A 21,801-nucleotide genomic window follows, 5' to 3' on the forward strand; every position below is an offset into this window, starting at 1 on the left:
CTCAAGCAGAAGCTTGGGCAGCGTAAGTGTCATTGCAGCGACATGGCGTCTCTCATCAAGTATGCCGACTCTGATTGTACCAAGGACCCCGACTCTGAGGATGAAAGATCGGGAAAGGGAAAGAAGAGTAGCGGTATGAAGGGACAGCAGTACAACTCGGCCAATCAGGGTGGCAATGGTAAGCAGAAAGCTGATGATTTTCATGGCTAACACCGGTGCACGGAATTATAACCAACGCCGTAAGGGGTGGCCGGCTCAAGGGTCAAAATTTGCCCTTGAAGCAATATTGAATCAGCCATTTCCAAAACACGGAAACGATGAGAAGCCGCCTACTCATCTGTCGAAGGATTGCAGTATCATGAGACACTTCAGGGAGTCTATCCAGCACAACCATGGCCCGAACGGCGGTTCAGGATCCGGCCCTCGCGGTCCGAGTCATGCAGGCGGCGGTTCAAGTTCCGGGTTTCAAGGCCAAGGCAATCAGGGTGGTTACAACCAGCAGAATAATCAGGGAAATCAGCAGCAGCAACAGTCTGGTTATCAGAGCAACCCGAAGCAATTGAATAGTGGATAGTACCACGTTTTCACCACTAGCTTGTGTAAGCGGGATCAGAAGCTTCATAAGAGGGCAGTAAATGCTGTTGATCCGGTGGTGCCGCGTTATTTATGGTGGTCAGAGCAGCCTATTGTGTGGAGTCGTGAGGATCATCCGCCCCGGGTTGACAATCCGGGTCACTTGGCTCTAGTGGTGGCACCTCAGGTTGGGGGCTATAAGTTTACTAAGGTACTCATGGATGGAGGCAGCAGCATCAATATACTTTACTATGAAACCTTCTGTCACATGGGACAGACCGACAAAAATCGTAAGCCGTCAAACACCGTTTTTCACGGTGTAGTGCCTGGTAAGTCGGCGTATCCAGTGGGTAAGATATCCTTGGAGGTCGCTTTTGGAGATGAGCATGATTCTAGATCTGAGACCTTAACATTCGAGGTGGTTAAAATCAAGAGCCCTTATCATGTTTTGTTTGGACAGCCGGCTTATGCTAAGTTCATGGCAAGGCCTTGTTATGTTTACTTGCAGCTTAAGATGCCGGGTCACAAGGGCACCATCACAATGCATGGGAGTCGAAAGGTGGCCTTAAGAGTGTGAAGAAGGCGATGCTGCTTATGCTGAATCAGTTTGTGCAACAGAAGAGCTAAAATTTTACAAGGATAATGTTGACCCGGCGGACATGACGTCCTTGAAAAAGCCAACTACAGAGCATGATCCTTTGCTAAAGTTTAAATCAGCAGATGAAACCAAGATGGTTGATTTTGTTCCCGATGATGTATCTAAGCAGTTCAGTATCAGTGCTAATCTGGATTTGAAATAGGAAAGCGCACTCATCAACTTCATCCATGAGAACCGGGACATCTTTGCATGGAAGCCTTCAGACATGTCGGGTGTACCGAGGGAACTTGCTGAGCACACTCTTAATATTGATTCGATGTTTAAGCTGGTCAAGCAATTCCTTCGTCGTTTTAACAAGGAGAGGCGGAAGGCCATTGGTGAAGAAGTGGCCCAGCTCTTAGCGGTCGGGTTTATCGTTGAACTTTTTCATCATGAGTGTTTGGCTAACCCGGTGTTGGTGCTTAAGAAGAATGACACTTGGCGAATGTGTGTGGACTACACGGACTTAAATAAGTCTTGTCCGGCTGATCCATTTGCTCTCCCTCGTATTGATCAAATCAATGATGCTAAGGCGGGTTGTGAGTGTTTGAGTTTTTTGGATGCTTATTCTGGTTATCATCAGATCAAGATGACAGTTAAAGACCAGGAGAAGATGGCTTTCATTATTCCGTTTGGAGCCATCTGCTATGTGTCTATGCCTTTTGGGCTCAAGAGTGCCCAAGCGACTTACCAGCGGTGTGTGCAGAATTGCCTTCACAATCAGATCGGGCATAATGTTCATGCTTACGTAGATGACATTATGGTGAAATCCAGGAAGAAGGAGACCCTGATCGATGATTTGAAGGAAACGTTTGACAATATCTGGCTGTATAAGATGATGCTTAACCCGGCCAAGTGTATTTTTGGTGTACCGGCGGGCAAGCTTTTGGGGGTTTTGGTTTCAAATCGAGGTATTGAAGCTAACCCGGAAAAAATCAAGGCTATTACTTCCCTGGCTAAGCCAAAGTGTGTTAATGACGCCCAATGCTTGGCAGGTCGGATAGCGGCTTTGAGCCGGTTCATAAGCCGCCTAGGAGAAAAAGCTATCCCTCTGTATCAAATGATGAAGAAGACAGATAATTTCGTCTAGAGTGATCTTGTTAATGAGGCACTTGAGGTACTTAACAAGCAGCTGGTTGAGCCGCCGGTTCTTGCTGCTCCTATTGATAAGTAGCCTCTGCTATTATATGTGGCTGCCAATAGTTGGGCCGTCAGCATGGCTATTGTGGTGGAAAGGAAAGAGGCAGGCAAGGAGTATCCAGTTCAACGGCTGGTTTATTACATCAGCGAGGTGCTTATTGAGTCCAAACAGAGGTATCCGCATTGGCAGAAGCTTGTTTATGGGGTCTTCATGGCAAGTCGGAAGCTCAAGAAATATTTTCTGGGTCATCCCATTACTGTGGTCAGTTCTGCTCCTTTAGGAAACATCATCCAGAATAGAGAAGCCAAAGGTCTGGTTGCCAAGTGGGCCATTGAGCTTGGACCCCATGGTTTCAAGTACGTACCTCGTACGGCCATCAAATCTCAAGTGCTTGTGCATTTTATCAACGACTGGACAGAATTGTAGACGCCCGAAGAAAAGTCGGATAACACGTACTGGACTATTAATTTTGATGGATCCAGGCAGTTGGAAGGCTCGAGGGCTGGAGTTGTTTTGACTTCCCCGTGAGGTGATAAATTTTCTTATGTTCCTCTGTACTAACAATGCAGCTGAGTATGAAGCCTTGCTACACGGTCTTCGCATGGCTAAGGAGATGAACTTAAGTCGGGTGAGATGCTTCGGCAACTCAGATCTGGTAGCACAGCAAGTTTCTGGCACTTGGGATTCTAAGGATCCACTCATGGAGGCTTATCGTCGGGAGGTTGATGCTGTTGCGGGTCACTTCAAAGGTTACCAAGTTGAGCATATTGATCACAGGAAGAATGAGGCGGCTGACACTTTAAGCCGGTTAGGGTCTCAACGTAAGCCGGTTCCACTAACACTTTCCTGGATGTTCTACTTAACCCTTCTGTCAAATTACCTACAGAGGAGGATCTCGCTGTTCCTGGCCCGGAAGCACAATTGGTGGTGGCTCTTCATGCTATTCCTGATTGGTCAGTTCCATATTCGGCTTACATGACCCGGGGCGAATTACCTGAGGATGAGATTTTGGCCAGGCAGATAACCCGGAGGTCTAAGTCAACGACGATTGTTAATGGGGAGTTGCACCATCGCAGTGTCATAGGGGCGTTTCAACGTTGCGTATCTCCTAAATAAGGCTCTGAAATTCTACGAGAGATTCACGAAGGAGATTGTGGTCATCATGCCGGCTCTAAGTCTCTTGTGGCCAAAGCTTTTCATCATGGGTTTTATTGGCTGACGTTCGTGCAGATGCAGAGGATTTGGTCAGCAAATGTGACGGTTGTTAGAAGTTTTCACGCCACACTCATGTGTCGGCTCAAGAGTTGAGGATGATTCCAATCACTTGGCCTTTCACGACCTGGGGGCTTGACATGGTGGGGCCTTTCAAGAGGTCCAAGGATAAGAAGACCCACCTTTTGGTGGCAGTTAACAAGTTTACTAAGTGGGTGGAACTAGAGTCGGTTAGCAAGTGTGATGCAGCAACGACGGTTCAATTCATCACGAAGGTGATCTTCCATTTTGGCTTTCTGCACAACATTATAACGGATAATGGCACTAATTTGTCTAAAGGTGCTATGCAAGAATTTTGTCAACGAGAGCATATTCAACTTGATGTTTCTTCTGTGGCTCACCCTCAGTCCAATGGTTAGGCGGAACGAGCTAATCAGGAGATTCCGCGAGGCATCAAACCCCGGCTTATGGTTCCTTTGAAAAGAACGCCGGGTTGTTGGGTGGAAGAATTACACTCAGTGTTATGGAGTATCAATACAACCCTCAACAGATCTACGGGTTACACACCTTTCTTCATGGTTTATGGAGCGGAGACGGTTCTCCCTAGTGACATCCGTCACGATTCACCCCGGGTGGCGGCTTACATTGAAGCTGACAATGAAAAGGCATGTCAAGATGCACTTGACCTATTAGATGAGGAGCGTGACCTCGCGGCGGCTCGTTCGGCGATTTACTAGCAAGATCTATGTTGTTATCATAGCCGCCGGGTCAAAACCAGAACCTTTCAAGAAGGCGACTTAGTGCTCCGGCTCATCCAGGATCAAACGGATATGCATAAGCTCTCACCGCCTTGGGAAGGACCTTTTGTGGTTAGCAATAATCTGCATAATGGGTCATACTATCTTATCGACGTTCAGGACCACAAGGACTCGCGTAAGTCGGAGGAGGAGACTCGTCGTCCGTGGAATATTGCTCATCTTCGGCCCTACTATACTTGAGCCACCGGCTCTCATGATGTACATAGTCTGATGATGTATATATTATAAACAATATAATAAAGTCGGCATCCCTGGTAATTCAGGGCCTCTGTCGTTTCACTTCCTCGAAGTTGAGCCTTTATCGTCATCTTATATGTTCACTTAAGAGGCTTGACGCCCATATTTCAGGGACCAAAGAGAGTTGGATGCACAGCACAGCTCAAACATAGGTCCCCGACGAGCACGATTCGTAAGTAGGTCACTTGGGGGCTTCCTGTTCAAACATATATGTATTCACCAAAGAGAACATAGTGTTACTACCCTCTTGACCAGGTTATCTTGTTCAAACATAGGCGTATTCGACCAAAGAGGACATAACCTTTCCGGGTCATCCTACATGTATACCAGCTGCTTCAATTCCATCAGGTCATCCTGATTGACCCGCCAAACTCTTAACAATCAATCTTTTACAGTGTATTCACCAAAGATCCTGAGCTTGTTAAGGTTAAAACGCTAGTCTGTCATGTGAGAGCACGGCTTACAGATGGTTAGGATATATCCAGGCTTCTAAGCCGCCTTCCTTGAAACTTGGATAAATCGGCCTGTGATGCATGCTACTACTCTAACCCCGCGTACTCTTGATAAGTCTTTCTTTAAATAAGACCTGACTTTATCCGGGTTCAAATGTCGATTGGGTACTGTGAGTGCCGGCTCACAGTAGCGCGTACCTTCCAGTGGCCATCAGGCTAGTTTCACTGAAGAAGAAACTTTGGCTTGGCGAACTGCAAAAGCCTCGAATTTTTTGATTTCTTTTTTTTTCTTTATACAATCTCTTTTCTTGCCATATGGTTTTTGCAAATCGGGCCAAGCTGCCTATTTATGGCTCATATTTGAAGCAGCTTTTGGGTTTCTATAACCCGTCATGATGGCAGACTCTCAGTCGCCTGAACATAATGATCTTATGTTTAAAGTTATAGCTCTAAAAGTACTAACTGCATAATGATCTCATATTTGAAGCTGCTAAGCCGGCAGTCTAGGTACACACCATAGGTATGATTTTTTACTTAACAATTGTGACAATATCGTGGTTAAACCGACTCTGGTTTTGGACTCTCAGTCCCTAGTGGTCTCAATTGGGTATCATGACCCACCCGACGGTAAACCGCCAGGGCACTTGTGATTTGCTTGTATGCAGGGTAATGATCAATTTAGCCTACATAAATCAACACTGTCATAAGCATAAAGTGAGGGTTTCTTAAACTGGCAGATCAGCAGTATTACGTAAAAACAGAAACATGCACGATGGCACGACAAATTAAAATTTTACTACCCTATTACATGACTCCATGAGTCAAACAAGCTCAAGTGTTTTGCAAGGGTCAAGTATATAAACCGCCTGGCGGCTCATTCTTCTTGGCCTTGTTGATTTGAGGCCTCTGGGTCATCCCTTTCCGGTTCTTCGTCCTCCTCCGCCGTCTGGAAATTTGGTGATGACCAATTGATGCCAGATAAAGCTTGAAATTCAGCCCCGTCATCTATAAGATTAGACGGCTCAACTTCACGGGCAAAAGTGTGCTTACGGATTGGGGCGATTAAGTCCATCACTTTATAAGTCAGCGTCGGCATATTTTGATTTTCCATGTTGTAAGCCGGATGGTATTTTGACAGATCAGTTTCATTGGCAATCAGACTGGCCAGAGGACGTATTTCTTTCACACAGGCAGCGAAGTCCTTTTGATCAAATGAAGTGTCGTCTTCCTTCAAACTTGGATATCCAGTAGCCACCTCAGACGGGTCTTGCTCTAGTAACCATGCCTTGGCCCGGCTCAAGGCTGTCACGGCACCGGCTCTTGCAGACGATCGCTTCATCTCATCAAACCTGGCAGGCAACACAGAAAGTTTTTTCAAGACATCTATCAAAAGAGTAGGTGCTTGATTCATTGGAGAAATTATGGCCAGTGCACGCTGAGCTCCGGTGTACAGCTGTTTGACAAGTGTCTAGACAGCTTTGAGCTTCACAAGCATATCTTGGTTAAGGTTGCTGCTCCTGGGACCTGAATAAATCACAGATTGGTTAAGGACAGTTTATATTATCACAAAAATGATTCATTTTGATGATTAGCAAGGCGACTCACCAAAGATAGCAGAAACCATCTGAGATACACAGTGTTTTAAGCCGGTGAGCTCAGTGGTCACCTCTTGAAGAGCTGCCTCTGCTTTTTTAGCTCGCTGCATTAAAGCAGTCTTTTCTTCAGCCCAACTGCTTTTCTCTGCCTCAAAACTGGTCTACAATTTTTCTGTTTCAGCTATGCTAAACTGGAATTTTGACTCAGCTTTCCGAGTCTCAGATTCCTGATTCGCCAGCCGGGTATTTGCATCAGTTAACTTTGACTCAAGTTTAGCAGTAGCAGCCTGTATGAAGCACAGACTTGTCAACACATTCATATCAGGGTTACAGGAATATAAGTCCCAAGTCTTTTGCAAGCAACAACACTTGACACTTGGGGGCTAATGACTGCCAAAAAAATTATTCATACAAAAAAGGTCATGTGAATAAGTCCCAAGCACTTTGCAAGCAAGACTGCTTGGCACTTGGGGGCTAATGCATATCACTTGTGTCCATTTACTACTTTATGATGCCCCGGTTGTGCTGTAATCAATCACAGCCGGTTCATGGGTGCTACATAGATAACCTCTCCTTTTTAAACAATGGTAAATAGGACCGGCTCATTCATGCCAATTAAACCGGCACTTGGGGACTACGGATGCAATGCTAAATTGTTTAAACATCTGGTTTAACTCTAACTATGACAACCGGCCTTGGAAGGATTCTACTACAGATGCTTATGGATTATTCTCAGTCTACAACATATTCAATCTTATCATACCCAGTAGACTTGGGGCTGGCAGGATGTACATAACTTATTTAAAGCTGGAAGTCATACCTCATACTTTGGATGCATCTGCTTCACCATATCAATTTCAAGATCACGGCTGGAGTGTACTTGGTTGAGATAGCCAGACAGAATTTCACTGCTGCTCAATTGTGCATAGTGGGAGACATCAAACCTCACTTTCCGTCTCTCAATAACATCTTGCTTGGCGGAGTGCTTGGCCAAGACAGTTGGATTTCCCGGTTCTATAAACCCGGTGCCAGTGATCAGATCGTCATCAGCATGAATCTCTGACGGGTTAATCGAGCTTGATGGTTCAGTGTTCAAAAAGTCAGTATTGGTGTGATCAACGGAGAGGTCAGGAATTTCAGGTGGAGCGTCAGACGCAGGTCCTTCTGGTTGTTTTTCAGAAACTTTAGGTGCAGAGACTTGTTGTTCCGGTTCAACAACTTTAGGATTCTCAGCTGGCTTGGTCACCTTTGCCTTCTTGCTAGGCTTTGCTTGTCCACTGCACGGGTTATGACAAGTCAGTATAATTGTAAGAATATAAAGAGGTACAGAATAAAAGTAATTGTTTTTACCCATGAGCAGTCTTGAAAGCCGGCAGCTGGGTCTGTGATGAATCGCCAGAAGAAGAGCTGGAAACCTCTTGGTAGTTTGAATCAGAGGAATTGAGTGGCTGGCGAATAAGACCCGCGCGCGGGTAAAAAGAATTTAATTTTGGAAGGACCTCGTTTTGGCATTTCCTTGAAACTGGAGTGTTCATAAGCCGGAGTACAATTCTTCACCTCCACTGTTCCGAGTCTAGCGCTAGCTCTCGTGTTGTTGTTGCTTCAAAAGAAAGTGAGGATCCAAATGAGCTAAGGGGTGTGAAAAGCTTACTTTCTGGGTTACTCAACGAATTTTCTACCTTGGCAAATGTGATGAGCCGGAGGGAATAATAGTTACCTCTTCTTCAACTGCTTGGCTGGCCCCCGTATCATCCTGAGAGTGATCAGTGTCAATAAGATAATTGAAAAAGGAGCCAAGGGAGTCAAGGGCTACCTCCGACTCAGAGGTGTCATCTAGATCAAGAAGTTCTGAGGCGCTTGGTTTCTTCTTCTGCTTCTTGGTGGTTTTCTTGGCGGCTTTCTTGGCAGCCCTGGCCTTTTTGGCAGCTTCATGATCATATTTTGCCTTCCAAAAATCAGATTCAGCATGTGAAAGTTAGAAACAGTTGAGTTAATAGAATATTTGGATGATGAGTTAAATGGTAAAGAAAGTTAGAGACTCACATCCGGTGGCGGGTTAAGCTTGTAGAAAGGGTTCAGACGCACTTTGTTGCAGTCTTCTGAATCTTCATTCATAAGGGTTTTGGTCATTTCAGTGATTGCCTCCTCAGTCAAACACACAGAGCTGTGGCGTAGTGGATCCTTTACGCCACCATTGTAAGTGCAGATTAAGCCGGGTCGGCAACTCAAAGGTATGATCAGCCAGGAAACCCAGCACCGAACCAAGTCAATGCCAGTTAAACCATTTCCCAACAGAGCCTTGACCTTCACAATGGTGGGAGCAAGCTTTTTACGCTCAACAGCGGTAAGCTTTTCAGGAAGATGATGCTTTTTGTCAAGACGTTGGGCACGATAACTCGATAATGGATTTTCGTCAGCCGGAGAGGTGTCTTTTCAATAAAACCACATCTGGTTCCAATCCTTGGGGTGACTCGGCAAGAGAGCATAGGGGAAGATGGCGTCTCTTCTTCGTTGAATTGAGATTCCACCAAGTTCCAAGTTGGGTCCGTTCGTAACCTTGTTCTGGCGGTTTAAATAAAAATATTCCCTAAAGAGTTCGATGCTGGGCTGCTCTTGAAGGTATACTTCGCAGAAGAGACTTGAATGTTGCAGATATTTGACACGAAATTGGGTCCGATGTCTTGAGGATGGAGTTGGAAGAAGTGCAGAACATCTCAGAAAAACTTAGAGCCGGGTGGTGAGAAGCCCCGGTTCATGTGATCAGTAAACACAATGACTTATCCATCCTTTGGCTGAGGTCTTTCTTCGCCTGGAACAGGGGCACGATAATGCATAACATTTTTTGCTGGCAAGTACCCAATTTTGACAAAATCTTTGAGTGTGCTCTCAGTGACGATGGAGGGAACCCAATTGCGTGTATAGACTATCTTTGCGGCATTGTGGAGAGAGAAAACCTAAAGCAAAGAAAATTTTTGCCATTTCAAATCGATTTGTGAAACCGCAACTTAACAGCTACAGTATATATTCAGAATGGCGACTTAAATGGGGACTAATGATATATGAGTAATTATAAGCCGCCATGACGAGTACTGGTACTCGAGATCTGACAAGAGGAAATTTTACTAAGTATTGGGACAAACAAGTTTCACATATTGAAGTTATGAGATTGGATCAGCAGCTGTTCGGAAAAATGAAATAAAATCTAAACCTAAGGTGGCCTCGGCAGAAAAGTGGAAATGCCTAGCTGAGATGTGTTTCTATGAAGATATATTCTGATATTGCAAAATAAGTGCTAAAACTGCTACCGCACAAGGATTATATCGTCTTCAGATCAAAATTATGCAATCTAAGAACATGATGAACACCGACGAACAGGGAAATCCTAAGACAGATCTGTTAAAGAGAAAAGGTGAGGGTTTACCGACGCTGATGAACAGCGGAGGAGTGCCATAGTGTTCTTGTCCGTTCAGGGTGATGCAGCGGCCGGAGTCGAAGCAGGGGACGAAGGTCGACGGCGGCGGAGCTCGGGCGCGCTGGGGCATTGCGAGGAGGAAGAAGAAGGCGAGAAGGCAAAGGGGGAGAGTGAAAAGAGGCCCCGTGGCCCTATTTATAAGGCGGGAGGGATAAGTGGCATGCGCGAGAATCAAGGAGACAAGAAAATGGATGTGTGACGGTGTGGGCGCCTCGATTTTCCGAAGTTCATTAAAAGAAAAATATTTATTAAGATTTTGGCCATATGTAACATTGATAATAAGTGATGTCATGGTGGGTTGCCGCAATTTCAGGAGATGACGTCATGCGGGTTACAATGCAAAACAAGAAGATGAAGAAGGATTTTTTCTAAGTATGGAAGATTGACATGAACAAGTTCAAATCAACCAGGGGCCTAATGTTGGGGATATGACTATTGGATATGACCCTCCTAGGAGGGGCAGGGTTATCTGAATGGCGGTTCATCTGAAAGCCCAAGAGTATGTTGAAGATGGCGGTTCACGAGGTAGGCCTGTTAAAGGGCTCAAACCCAAAGGAGGCTTAAGGCCCGTAACTGTAAACCGCCATGTATATGTAACATGTATTGTAAGGCATGTAAGATAAGTCACCACGCCGGACACGTTTGTATGAGCCGGCCGGGACTCGGCAAGCCGCGGGGCGTCAACCCGTGTATATGAAGGTAATATGCCCTAGAGGCAATAATAAAGTTATTATTTATTTCCTTATATCATGATAAATGTTTATTATTCATGCTAGAATTGTATTAACCGGAAACATAATACATGTGTGAATACATAGACAAACAGAGTGTCACTAGTATGCCTCTACTTGACTAGCTCGTTAATCAAAGATGGTTATGTTTCCTAACCATGGACCAAGAGTTGTTATTTGATTAATGGGATCACATCATTAGATGAATGATCTGATTGACATGACCCATTCCATTAGCTTAGCACCCGACCGTTTAGTATGTTGCTATTGCTTTCTTCATGACTTATACATGTTCCTATGACTATGAGATTATGCAACTCCCGTTTGCCGGAGGAACACTTTGTGTGCTACCAAACGTCACAACGTAACTGGGTGATTATAAAGGAGCTCTACAGGTGTCTCCAAAGGTACATGTTGGGTTGGCGTATTTCGAGATTAGGATTTGTCACTCCGATTGTCGAAGAGGTATCTCTGGGCCCTCTCGGTAATGCACATCACATAAGCCTTGCAAGCATTGCAACTAATGAGTTAGTTGTGAGATGATGTATTACGGAACGAGTAAAGAGACTTGCCGGTAACGAGATTGAAATAGGTATTGAGATACCGACGATCGAATCTCGGGAAAGTAACATACCGATGACAAAGGGAACAACTTATGTTGTTATGCGGTCTGACCGATAAAAGATCTTCGTAGAATATGTAGCAGCCAATATGATCATCCAGGTTCCGCTATTGGTTATTGACCGGAGACGTGTCTCGGTCATGTCTACATTGTTCTCGAACCCGTAGGGTCCGCACGCTTAAGGTTTCAATGACAGTTATATTATGAGTTTATGAGTTTTGATGTACCGAAGGAGTTCAGAGTCCCGGATGAGATCGGGGACATGACGAGGAGTCTCGAAATGGTCGAGATGTAAAGATCGATATATTGGACGACTATATTCGGACATCGGAAAGGTTCCGAGTGATTCGGGTATTTTTCGGAGTACCGGAGAGTTATGGGAATACGTATTGGGCCTTATTGGGCCATACGGGAATGAAGAAAAAGGGCCTCAAGGGTGGCCGCATCCCTCCCCTTGGTTTGGTCCGAATTGGACTAGGGAAGGGGGGCGCCCCCTTCCTTCCTTCTCCTTTTCCCTTCCCCTTTTCCTATTCCATATGGGAGGTGGAATCCTACTAGGACTAGGGAGTCCTAGTAGGACTCCACACTTGGTGCGCCCCCTCCTAGGGCCGGCCTCCTCCTCCCTTGCTCCTTTATATACGGGGGCAGGGGGGCACCTCTTGACACAAGTTGATCCACATGATCATATTCTTAGCCGTGTGCGGTGCCCCCTTCCACCATAGTCCTCGATAATATTGTAGCGGTGCTTAGGCGAAGCCCTACAACGGTAGTACATCAAGATCGTCACCACGCAGTCATGCTGACGGAACTCTTCCCCGACACTGTGCTGGATTGGAGTCCGGGGATCGTCATCGAGCTGAACGTGTGCTAGAACTCGGAGGTGCCATAGTTTCGGTGCTCGATCGGTCGGGCCGTGAAGACGTACGACTACATCAACCGTGTTGTGCTAACGCTTCCTCTATCGATCTACAAGGGTACGTAGATCACACTCTCCCCTCTCGTTGCTATGCATCATCATGATCTTGCGTGTGCGTAGATTTTTTTTTGAAATTACTACGTTCCCCAACAGTATATAAGGGGAAGATCCGGCAGCGGCTGATATGTCTGCAACGTATCTATAATTTTTTATTGTTCCATGCTATTATATTACCCCTTTTTGATGTTTATGGGCTTTATTTTACACATTTATATCATTTTTGGGACTAACCTACTAACCGGAGGCCCAGCCCGTATTGCTGTTTTTTTTGCCTATTTCAGTATTTCGAAGAAAAGGAATATCAAACGGAGTGCAAACGGAATGAAACCTTCGGGAGCATGATTTTTGGAACGAACGTGATCCGGAGAACTTGGAGTGCATGTCAAGAAGCAAACGAGGCGGCCAGGAGATAGGAGGGCGCGCCCACCCCTCCTGGGCGCGCGCCCTGTCTCCTGGGCCCCTCGAGCGGCCATCGACGTACTTCTTCCTCCTATATATACCCACGTACCCCGAAAACATCCAAGGAGCCAACAAAAAACAATTTCCACCGCCGTAACCTTCTGTATCCATGAGATCCCATCTTGGAGCCTTCGCCGGCGCTCCGCTGGTGGGGGAATCGACCACGGAGGGCTTCTACATCAACACCATAGCCCCTCCGATGAGTTGTGAGTAGTTTACTACAGACCTTCAGGTCCATAGTTATTAGCTAGATGGCTTCTTCTCTCTTTTTGGATCTCAATACAATGTTCTCCCCCTCTCTTGTGGAGATCTATTCGATGTAAACTCTTTTTGCGGTGTGTTTGTCGAGATCCGATGAATTGTGGGTTTATGATCAAGTTTATCTATGAGAAATATTTGAATCCCCTCTGAATTCTTTTATGTATGATTGAGTTATCTTTGCAAGTCTCTTTGAATTATCAGTTTGGTTTGGCCTACTAGATTGATCTTTCTTGCCATGGGAGAAGTGCTTAGCTTTGGGTTCAATCTTGCGGTGTCCTTACCCAGTGATAGAAAGGGTTGCAAGGCACGTATTGTATTGTTGCCATCAAGTATAAAAAGATGGGGTTTATATCATATTGCTTGAGTTTATCCCTCTACATCATGTCATCTTTCTTAATGCGTTACTCTGTTCTTATGAACTTAATACTCTAGATGCATGCTGGATAGCGGTCGATGTGTGTAGTATTATTAGTAGATGCAGGCAGGAGTCGGTCTACTTGTCGCGGGCGTGATGCCTATGTACATGATCATGCCTAGATAATCTCATAATTATTCGCTTTTCTATCAATTGCTCGACAGTAATTTGTTCACCCACCGTAATACTTATGCTATCTTGAGTGAAGCCACTAGTGAAACCTATGGCTCCCAGGTCTATCTTTTATCATATAAACTTTCAGTCTACTTTTATTTGCATCTTTACTTTTTGCATCTATATTATAAAATACCAAAAATATATTTATTTTATCCTACTATCTTTATCAGATCTCACTTTCTCAAGTGGTCGTGAAGGGATTGACAACCCCTTTATTGCGTTGGTTGCCAGTTCTTTGTTTGTTTGTGTAGGTGCGTGGGACTTTTGAGGAGCCTCCTACTGGATTTATACCTTGGTTCTCAAAAACTAAGGGAAATACTTACGCTACTATTGTTGCATCACCCTTTCCTCTTCAAGGAAAAACGAACGCAAGCTCAAGACGTAGCAAGAAGGATTTCTGGCGCCGTTGCCAGGGAGGTCTTCTCTCATGTCAAGAAATACCAAGTACCCATCACAAACTCATCTCCCTCGCATTTACATTATTTTCCATTTGCCTCTCGTTTTCCTATCCCCCACTTCGCCCTTGCCGTTTTATTTGCCCTCTCTTTCCCAATCTTCTCTCTCACTTTCGCTTGCCTTTTTCTGTTTGCTTGTGTGTTGGATTACTTGTTGCCATGGCGCAAGATAATACCAAATTGTGTGATTTCTCCAATACCAATAATAATGATTTCCTTAGTACTCCGATTTCTCCTCTTAATGATGTTGAGTCTTGTGAAATAAATACTGCTTTGCTGAATCTTGTTATGAAAGATCAATCCGCCGGCCATCCTAGTGAAGATGCCGCTACTCATCTAAACAACTTTGTTGATTTGTGTGATATGCAAAAGAAGAAAGATACGGATAATGATATTGTTAAATTGAAGTTATTTCCGTTTTCACTTAGAGATCGTGCTAAAGTTTGGTTTTCGTCTTTGCCTAAAAATAGTATTGATTCTTGGAACAAGTGTAAAGATGCTTTTATCTCTAAGTATTTTCCTCAAGCTAAGATTATAACTCTTAGGAACGATATTATGAATTTTAAACAACTTGATCATGAGCATGTTGCCCAATCTTGGGAAAGAATGAAATTGATGATTTGCAATTGCCCTACTCATGGTTTGAATTTATGGATGATCATACAAAAATTTTATGCCGGTTTGAACTTTGCTTCTAGAAATCTTTTGGATTCGGCCGCGGGAGGCACTTTTATGGAAATCACGTTAGGAGATGCTACAAAACTTCTTGATAATATTATGGCTAATTATTCTCAATGGCACACCGAAAGATCTTCTAGTAAAAAAGTGCATGCTATAGAAGAAATCAATGTTCTGAGTGAAAAGATGGATGAACTTATGAAATTATTTGCTACTAAAAATACTCCTCTTGATCCCAATGATATGCCTTTGTCTACTTTGATTGAGAATAATAATGAATCTATGGATGTCAATTTTGTTGGTACGAATAGTTTCGGTAACAATGCTTATAGAGGAAACTTTAATTCTAGACCGCTCCCTAGTAATTCCTCTAATAATTATGGAAATTCCTACAATAATTCTTATGGTAATTCTAATAATATGCCCTCTGATTTTGAGAACATTGTGAAAGAATTTATGATTTCCAAAAAGAATTTCAATGCTTTGCTGAAGAAAAATTGCTCAAAGTTGATGATTTGGCTAGGAACGTTGATAGACTTTCGCTTGATGTTGATTCTCTTAAACTTAGATCTACTCCTCCTAAGCATGATATCAATGAGTCTCTCAAAGCAATGAGAATTTCCATTGATGAGTGCAAGGAAAGAACCGCTAGATTGCGTGCTAAGAAAGATTGCTTTGTAAAGGCGTGTTCTTCTAGTTTCCGTGAAAATAATGATGAAGATCTTAAAGTTATTGATGTGTCTCCTATTAGATCTTTGTTTTGCAATATGAATCTTGATAATAATGGGACTGGAGATGAGTCAACTTTAGTTAGAAGGCGTCCCAAGAATTCGGAGTTTTTAGATCTTGATGCTAAATTTGGTAAAAGTGGGATTGGAGAGGTCATGACTTTAAATAGTATTGAACCCACTATCTCGGATTTCAAGGAATTTGATTATGATAATTGTTCTTTAGAAGGTTGTATTTCCTTGTTGCAATCTGTTGTTAATTCTCCTCATGCTTATAGTCAAAATAAAGTTTTACCAAACATATTGTTGATGCCTTGATGCAATCTTATGATGAAAAACTTAATTTGGAAGTTTCTATACATAGAAAACTTAATGATGAGTGGGAACCTACTATAAAGATTAGAATTAAAGATAATGAGTGTTATGCTTTGTGTCATTTGGGTGCTAGTGTTTCCATGATTCCGAAAACTTTATGTGATATTCTAGCTTTCCATGATCTTGATGACTGCTCTTTAAATTTGCACCTTGAGGATTCCAACATTAAAAAGCCAATGGGAAGGATCAATGATGTTCTCATTGTTGCAAATAGAAATTTGGTGCCCGTAGATTTTATCGTTCTTGATATAGATTGCAATCTTTCTTGCCCTATTATTCTTGGTAGACCTTTCCTTAGAACTATTGGTGAGATTATTGATATGAAGGAAAGGAATATTATATTCCAATTTCCATTAAGGAAAGGCATGGAGCACTTTCTGAGAAAGAAAGTCAAATTACCTTATGAATCTATGATGTGAGCTACTTATGAATTGAGTGCCAAAGATGGCACTACTTATATCTATCTTCGCTTTTATGCCTAGCTAGGGGCATTAAAAGATAGCGCTAGTTGGGAGGCAACCCAATTTTATTTGTGTTTTTTGTTTTTGTTTCTGTTTAGTAATAAATTTTGCATCTACCTTCTGTTTAGATGTGTTTTTATCTTTTAATTAGTGTTTGTGCCAAGTAGAACCTATAGGATAACCTATGATGATAGTTGATTTGATTCTACTGAAAAACAGAAACTTTGCACGCACGAAATTAGTTTTTTTAAATCACAGAAACGTGCTTTTGCGTTGATTATTTTTTCTGCTGATCAATAGAAAAATTGTCCAGGACTTCCTATTTTGGTAGGATTTTTAAAGTTCGAGAAGTTTGCGTTAGTTACAGATTGCTACAGACTGTTCTGTTTTTGACAGATTCTGTTTTTCGTGTGTTGTTTGCTTATTTTGATGCATCTATGGCTAGTATTAAGTGGTAGAACCATAGAGAACTTTGAATACAGTAGGTTTAACACAAATATAAATAAAGAATGAGTTCATAACAGTACCTTATGTGGTGGTTTTGTTTTCTTTCACTAACGGAGCTTATAAGATTTCCTGTTGAGTTCTGTGTTGTGAAGATTTCAAGTTTTGGGTAAAGCTCTGATGGACTATGGAATAAGGAGTGGCAAGAGCCTAAGCTTGGGGATGCCCATGGCACACCAAGATATTCAAGAATAGCCAAAATCCTAAGCTTGGGGGTGCCCCCGGAAGGCATCCCCTCTTTCGTCCTCGTTCATTGGTAACTTTACTTGGAGCTATATTTTTATTCGCCACATGATATGTGTTTTGCTTGGAGCGTCGTGTATTATATTAGTCTTTGATTTTTAGTTTACCACAATCATCCTTCCTGTACACACCTTTTGGGAGAAGCCCACTTGATTAGAATTTGCTAGAATACTCTATGTGCTTCACTTATATTTTTTGAGCTTGATAGTTTTGTGCTTCACTTATATCTTTTAGAGCGCGGTGGTGGCTTAATTTTGAAGAAATTGATAGTCTCTCATGCTTCACTTATATTATTTTGAGAGTATTTTAGAACAGCATGGTATTTTATATGGTTATAAAATTGGTCCTAGAATGGTAGGCATCCAAGTTCGGTATAATAAAAACTATCATAGGAAGTGAATTGGATGCAATGATCAATTTGATGCTTGATAATTGTTTTGAGATATACATGTAGTAATGTTAGAGTCATGCTAGTGGGTAATTATGAAATTGAGAAATACTTGTGTTGAAGTTGGCAAGTCCCGTAGCATGCACGTATGGTAAAAGTTGTGTGACAAATTTGTTGCATGAGGTGCTCTTTTAATTGCCATCCTTATGAGTGGAGGTCGGGATCGCACGATGGTTAACTCCTACCAACCCTTCCCCTAGGAGCATGCGTAGTAGTACTTTGCTTCGAGGGAAAGTAGAATTTTGCAATAAGTATATGAGTTCTTTATGACTAATGTGAGTCCATGGATATACGCACACTCATCCTTCCACTTTGCTAGCCTCTATTATACCGCACAACTTTCGCCGGTATCATGCACCCATTATTTACCTTCCTCAAAACAGCCACCATACCTACCTATTATGGCATTTCCGTAGCCATTCCGAGATATATTGCCATGCAACTTTTCACCGTTCCGTTTATTATGACACACTTCATCATTGTCATATTGCTTTTTGCATGATCATGTAGTTGACATAATATTTGTGGCAAGGCCACCTTCATAATTTTCATACATGTCGTTCTTGATTCATTGCATATCCTTGTACACCGCCGGAGGCATTCATATAGAGTCATATCTTGTTCTAGTTTTGAGTTGTAATTCTTGAGTTGTAAATCAATAAACGTGTGATGATCTTCATTATTAGGGCATTGTCTCAGTGAGGAAAGGATGATGAAGACTATGATTCCCCCACAAGTCGGGATGAGACTTCGGACTTTAAAAAAAAGAGAAAAAAAGGAAAGGCCAAAAAGAAAAAAAAAGAAGAAAGGCCAAAGAAAAAAAGGAAGAAAGAAAAAAAGGGGAAAATAATAAATAAAATGAGAGAAAAAGAGAGAAGGGACAGTGCTACTATCTCTTTTTCCACACTTGTCCTTCAAATAAGCACCATGGTCTTCATGATAGAGAGTCTCCTATGTTGTCACTTTCATATACTAAGTGGGAATTTTTCATTATAGAACTTGGCTTGTATATTCCAATGATGGGCTCCCTCAAAATGCCCTAGGTCTTCGTGAGCAAGCAAGTTGGATGCACACCCACTTAGTTTCTTTTGTTGAGCTTTCATATATTTATAGCTCTAGTGCATCCGTTGCATGGCAATCCCTACTCACTCACATTGATATCTATTGATGGGCATCTCCATAGCCCGTTGATACGCCTAGTTGATGTGAGACTATCTTCTCCCTTTTTGTCCTCACAACCACCACCATATACCACCATAGTGCTATGTCCATGGCTTGTGCTCATGTATTGCGTAAGAGTTGAAAAACCTGAAGCGCGTTAAAAAGTATGAACCAATTGCTTGGCTGAAACCGGGGTTGTGCATGATGGGAGTATTTTGTGTAATGAAAATGAAGCATGGCCTAACTATATGATTTTGTAGGGATAAGCTTTCTTTGTCTATGCTATTTTGATAGGACATGATTATTTGTTAGCATGCTTCGAAGCATTATTATTTTTATGTTTTATAAGCTTTTATCTTAATTCATTTGGATCTGAACATTCATGCCACAATAAAGAAAATTACATTGATAATTATGCTAGGTCGCATTCCACATCAAAAATTCTGTTTTTATCATTTACCTACTCGAGGACGAGCAGGAATTAAGCTTGGGGATGCTTGATACGTCTCCAACATATTTATAATGTTTTATTGTTCCATGCTATTATATTACCCATTTTGGATGTATATGGGCTTTATTTTACACATTTATATCATTTTTGGGACTAACCTACTAACCGGACGCCCAGCCCGTATTGCTGTTTTTTTTGCCTATTTCAGTATTTCGAAGAAAAGGAATATCAAACGGAGTCCAAACGGAATGAAACCATTGGGAGCATGATTTTTGGAACGAACGTGATCTGAAGAACTTGGAGTGCAAGTCAAGAAGCAAACGAGGAGGCCAGGAGATATGAGGGCGCGCCCACCCCTCCTGGGCACGCCCCCTGTCTCCTGGGCCCCTCGAGCGGCCACCGACGTACTTCTTCCTCCTATATATACCCACGTACCCCGAAAACATCCAAGGAGCCAACAAAAAACAATTTCCACCGCCGTAACCTTCTGTATCCATGAGATCCCATCTTGGAGCCTTCGCCGGCGCTCCGCTGGTGGGGGAATCGACCACGGAGGGCTTCTACATCAACACCATAGCCCCTCCGATGAGTTGTGAGTAGTTTACTACAGACCTTCAGGTCCATAGTTATTAGCTAGATGGCTTCTTCTCTCTTTTTGGATCTCAATACAATGTTCTCCCCCTCTCTTGTGGAGATCTATTCGATGTAAACTCTTTTTGCGGTGTGTTTGTCGAGATCCGATGAATTGTGGGTTTATGATCAAGTTTATCTATGAGAAATATTTGAATCCCCTATGAATTATTTTATGTATGATTGAGTTATCTTTGCAAGTCTCTTTGAATTATCAGTTTGGTTTGGCCTACTAGATTGATCTTTCTTGCCATGGGAGAAGTGCTTAGCTTTGGGTTCAATCTTGCGGTGTCCTTACCCAGTGATAGAAAGGGTTGCAAGGCACGTATTGTATTGTTGCCATCAAGGATAAAAAGATGGGGTTTATATCATATTGCTTGAGTTTATCCCTCTACATCATGTCATCTTTCTTAATGCGTTACTCTGTTCTTATGAACTTAATACTCTAGATGCATGCTGGATAGCGGTCGATGTGTGTAGTATTATTAGTAGATGCAGGCAGGAGTCGGTCTACTTGTCGCGGGCGTGATGCCTATGTACATGATCATGCCTAGATAATCTCATAATTATTCGCTTTTCTATCAATTGCTCGATAGTAATTTGTTCACCCACCGTAATACTTATGCTATCTTGAGTGAAGCCACTAGTGAAACCTATGGCCCCCGGGTCTATCTTTTATCATATAAGCTTTCAATCTACTTTTATTTGCATCTGTACTTTTTGCATCTATATTATAAAATACCAAAAATATATTTATCTTATCATACTATCTTTATCAGATCTCACTTTCGCAAGTGGCCGTGAAGGGATTGACAATTTCGCAAATACCAAAAATATATTTATCTTATCATACTATCTTGTGTTGGTTGCGAGTTCTTTGTTTGTTTGTGTAGGTGCGTGGGACTTTTGAGGAGCCTCCTAATGGATTGATACCTTGGTTCTCAAAAACTGAGGGAAACACTTACGCTACAATTGCTGCATCACCCTTTCCTCTTCAAGGAAAACCAACACAAGCTCAAGACGTAGTAGTGGCTTAGGGCAAGAAACAAGAGATCGAAGGCCAGACCAAGCGTATTTGCTCCCTGGTAATCGAAACCCTCACAATACCACCTCAAACTGGATTAGGCTTTTACCTTCACCACAAGAAGCCGAACCAGTATAAACTCCTTATGTCCTTTGTCCCGTTTTAACCCCTTTAATCTAACTACGTAGAAATGGCTCCACATCTAAGTCCTTTTACTAGGACATCTGTCGTGACAATTTCACTACAGGGTGTATGTGGAACGGAGGGGGGCAAGGTTGTGTTTGAGGAAATACGCCACAGCGGGAGTAACAAGACGGGGCTACTGAAAATTTGGATCAAGGGCGAGCAGATATTTTTGAGATTGCGAGGGATGCAGAGGCGGGAGTAAAATGCCGGGGCTACTAAAAATTTGAATCAAGGGACTGAAATAGAGCGGGAGTAACAGACATCACACACGGTCCGCACATACTAATTGTGTGCTATCAAACATTAAAACCTTCTAGGCGGTAGATATTTTCGAGACTGCGAGGGATGCAGAGGCAGGAGTTTTTGGGGAGTGAGCTAGTGTGCTCGACATGCCGGCTATGGACTGTAGACGACACACCTTCTCGTGTAAGCCATAGGCGTACTATACACCGACGGTGCTACAAGATATTTTGTACTACATCTCACACAGTTGGTGATAATAAACTGTGTGGGATCTACTTGATTTGAATTAAAAATGGGGTCACAGCGGCAATGGATGTTGTTTGAATTGCTAGACCTTTTATCTGAAGTGAACATGCAACTATATGTGTGTCGTAAAAGAATTCGAATTATTCAGGGTTCGTTTGGACATTTTATACAAAAAACTGGTTTTCTAGCC

The sequence above is a fragment of the Triticum urartu genome, chromosome 6A (assembly GCF_056163025.1).
Source record: "Triticum urartu cultivar PI428250 chromosome 6A, HENAU_Tu73, whole genome shotgun sequence".
Lineage (NCBI taxonomy): Eukaryota > Viridiplantae > Streptophyta > Magnoliopsida > Poales > Poaceae > Triticum > Triticum urartu.